Raw genomic sequence first — 4,376 nt, forward strand, 5'->3', positions numbered from 1 at the left:
AAAAACACCCAAATGAAGTCATGAAGAGTTGGACATGATTAAAACAACACAACAGGGAGCTCCTGGTAAAGAACTCCCTTTATCAGTGCAGATTATCCCCTCTAAAATTTAGTCTTAGAGAGGTACTCAGGGCACTAAGAGGTAAAGCTAGCTGCCCATGGTCATCCAGCCAGTACATTGGAGATGGATGTTGAACCCATGTCTTCCTTGCTCCAGGATTGTTTTTCTACCTGCTATGACATCATGCCTCTCATCTGACATCTGAGAAAACTGAGGCCATGACCTTGTCCAAAGTTACACAGGTACTAAGTAGCAGAAGCGGAGATGTTGTCTCCAAACTGAGCATTTTTCCATGATTTCACATGATTTCATTGATTGAAATACATTCAAGTTGGAGACAGGATCTCCACCTCTGCTTCTCACTACCTGTGTGATTTTGGACAAGTTCATAGCCTCAGTTTCCTCTGATGTTAAATGAGAGGCACCATGTCATAGTGGGTAGAAATGGCTTCAACATCCATCGCCAATGGATGAGCATGGGGGATCACCAGGAAGAAAGTTTCAAAAGCCATAAGGTCTTTCTTGTTCTCCCCTTCTCCATCTATAATAATCATGACAACAATCTGTATTACAGCATTTGTAACATCTGTTCTCTTCTCAGGATTTACTTCACACACTCTCTGTCTTAATCTTTCATGTCTTCTTGATCAGGAACCATAAGATTTGGACTCTGTTCTATATCCAGTAAAGAGCTAATAAGGCCTTTGCAATGATCATCAGCAAATACTTTGGATTGTTTAACCAAGGGAAAAGCAGTTACCAATGTCTCACCACCGCTCCCATAATCAAGAGGATCAGACACAACAGCTCTGGAGATCACCCTGTTCTTATACTCAATTTCTTCAAACTCTGCTTCACTTGATGGCCTTCTTGCAGATTGCATTTCTCCTCCAGGAGGCCTAGTGTCTCCCCTATTATATTAGGGAGTTCAGTCATTTGGGTCTCTGGGTGGTAGTCCCTGGCTCTCTGATATTAGCATGTCTAGTTTGGGAAAGAGATGAAGCTGGGTTCACTTGTTTAGCTGGTTGGGGGCAACTAACGTTGGTCCAGGAAGAGATAGAGGGGAGGAAGTGTAAGGGGTGCCCCCATAGGGCCAGGTGGGCAAGGTGTAAAAGGGCCTAGAGGCAGAAGTGGTCTCTGCTATGGAGATGGAGGACCAGGAACAGGAGTGTAGCCTGGCATTGGAGGTGGAAAACCAGGAAAAAGGGACCAATTGGAGTCTGCCCAAAAGGCTTTCCTGGTATTAGAACTGGTAGTGGATATGACTGGCTCAATTAGGACACCCAGCTAGTGATGGGTGTAGAACTTGCACAGGAGGTGTAGGGGCTGGTCGCCCAGGAGCTCATGGAGAACCTAAGGGTGGACGTGATAACGTTCATCCAACAGGGAAAGGTGGGGAATAGTCATCCTGGTCCAAATGGTCCAGAAAATCTGTCCTTACCTGGAACAGTCCCTACAAAACCATCCCATCCTCTACCACCTTCTAAAAATGCTACATCTGAACTGCCTCCTGAAGGACCAGGAGTCAGACAGTTGTCCTAAATAGTTTTCCTTGACTTCATTTCCAGTTGACTCAAGGACTGCTTATTAAAAAGACTCAGAACAGGATTCCAACCATGTAGTTCTCTCTCTCTCTCTTTTTTTTTTGCGGGGCAATGGGGGTTAAGTGACTTGCCCAGGGTCACACAGCTAGTAAGTGTCAAGTGTCTGAGGCCGGATTTGAACTCAGGTACTCCTGAATCCAGGGCCGGTGCTTTATCCACTGCGCCACCTAGCTGCCCCCATGTAGTTCTCTCTTAAGCAACAGATCCATTCATTTTTTTGAGGATGTTTCAGAGACAATGCCAACAAGGGCAAGCTCCTTTAACTGACCATTAAGACAGTCTTCAAAAAACTCAGTCTCCAAAATATCATTTACTCCCATTTACTGCCTCTGTTAAATCTTCATCAGTTGTGCACCATGTAAGATTTCCAATGCACCATGCAATTCTCTTTCCATTGTATGTATAGACAATATTAGCGGCTGATCCTTTAATCAAGTCATCACCAACAGATGATGGAAGAGCATCCATGTAATCAGGGTCCTTAGGCCCTCTCCATTATGTGCAGATGGAGAGATGACACTGATCGTTTTATTAATAGAGTAACTACCAAACAACAAAAGACCTTAAGCTTTTACCAACCACGTTTTCTTTCTTGATATAACCAGAAAAATTCTCTGGAGGAGAGAGTGAGGCTGAAAACTTTGTGCAGCTCTGACCCACTCATATCCACTTCAAACCCAAGTCAAGACATCACCTTCTTGAAGTCATAGGTGTTTTTCAAGAGCTTAGGGCAGACAACAACAATATCATCAGATTTGCATGAAGTCTCTACAGAGAAAGAAGGACTTCCTGAGCAAGTGTAGTGAATTAAACTGTGTGACACATATTTCATAAACATGGGCTTCACTACAATTATGGTGGGTTAGTTGAAGTTTACTCCTCCCAAGGATTTTATATTTCTGGGAAGGAGTGAAGTAGGTTCTGAGTATATTTTGTGTTAATTGTCTTTACTATGTTATAAGAGAGTGGTAGTCACTAGTCTCTGGGGATGGATTCTGCCAATTTGTGCAGAAATTGGGGACTACTACCATTCCTCTTCTTCTTCTCTTTCTTCTCCTTCTTCTTCTTCTTCTTCTTCTTCTTCTTCTTCTTCTTCTTCTTCTTCTTCTTCTTCTTCTTCTTCTTCTTCTTCTAGGACTACTAGTACTACTACTACTTTTATTCCTGGTCCTACTCTTGGTCCTACTCTTACTCCTACTACTACCCCTTCTCCTACATCAACCACTTCTTTTTCTTTTATTTCTTTTATTTCTAAAAACGTATTATCAGTATGATAAATGGAAGCATGGTGTATTATGTGATACAGGGAACCTGTCAAATAGTAGGTACTTAATAAATTTTTATTGACTGATTCATATGGATAGGATACTGGACTTGGAGTCAAGAAGACTTGGATTTAAATCCTACCTCAGACACATTAGCTGTGGGATCATAGACAAAATACTTAGCATTTATCCACCTCTGTTTCTTCAGCTGTAAAATGAGGGTGTGGAACCAAATGGCCTCTAATGTCCCTTCCCTCTCTAAAATCTGGGAACTTTCTTTTTTTTGGAACCTCTATAAAGTTCAAATGAGATCAATGATTATTGGCTTTATATTTTAATATTTATCCAAGAAAGGCAAAGAATTCATTCAAATTTCTCCCTCTTTTAAGGAAAAATCAAAAATTTCAACTAGTCAGGAATGAAGGGTACAGTTAATGGTCACGTAATAGCATAAAACTACCTGATACATTTGGATATTACAAATGTTCACTTTAGCCTCATTAGCACCATGATCTAGTCTTGAGTTAACCAGCCACAGGTTCAGAATAAACACAAGAAACATAACTTTGGCTAACAGAGATGTAAAAACAGTTATATGAAAATCTTAACAATTTATCAATATGAAGAGGACTTTGGGGGCATCTGTAGGAAATATTGTGGTCAGCTCTTCGTCCCGAAATAGCTTTCTTTAGTGTATAGTAAATCTTGGTGACTGTTACCCTCTTTCTAAATGGCATTTGGGGACAGGAGGTTTTCAAAACAAAATATGAGCCAAGATAATTGCCAAAATACTCATGAGGAGCAAGAGTAGTAGCTAATTTTTCTCCTGGGCAACATTCTCTTTGCTCAGCTAAATCCTAACCATCCTGTCATAACGAAAGTAGCCTTAGAGATTCTTTTGTGTGTATTTCTCACTGCTCCCCACCCCCTTCTTGAGCAGTTTTTCCAAACAGGAAAACTGAGGTCTATAGTGGGTAATTGACTCAAGGCCACATGGCCAATCCATTGTGTATGGTCATACACATGCCACATGAATGTAAAATTCCCAGACCTTCTGGCATTGCAAAAGAAGGACAAGCTGTTGAGGGCCTCTGAAGAGGACAGGGACAAGCACCCAGATCTATAAAGACAAAGAGAGCATAGAGCCCTGATGTTCTTTTTATCTTGGTTGTGTCCCTTCTTTCATGAATTTAGTGGAATGAGGTTACAGATGGTTATCACATTGTGAACTTTAAAAGGTCAGGTGAACAAGCCACCAGGAGGTCCACAAATGGAGTCCAGGTTGATTCTAAGTTGGCTGGAGTCCAAACAACAACAACAACAACAACTAGCCCCTCTATTTCCACTGGATCTTCTGCTGAGTTGCTGATCTCATGTAGCGCAATGTCTCCCCAGCTGACTCCAAGGGATGGGGAGTGGGTCCTGCTCTCCCTAAGGCTGAGCCCAA

The 4,376-nt window shown here is 41.8% G+C and overlaps 1 pseudogene; it reads right to left on the minus strand.

Annotated features, from left to right (window-relative positions):
• Positions 1–561: 561 nt before the first annotated feature.
• On the minus strand, positions 562–3,802 carry LOC122745865 (annotated as a pseudogene).
• Between the last annotated feature and the right edge of the window lie 574 nt (positions 3,803–4,376).

This window comes from Dromiciops gliroides, chromosome 1, assembly GCF_019393635.1.
Source record: "Dromiciops gliroides isolate mDroGli1 chromosome 1, mDroGli1.pri, whole genome shotgun sequence".
Taxonomy (NCBI): domain Eukaryota; kingdom Metazoa; phylum Chordata; class Mammalia; order Microbiotheria; family Microbiotheriidae; genus Dromiciops; species Dromiciops gliroides.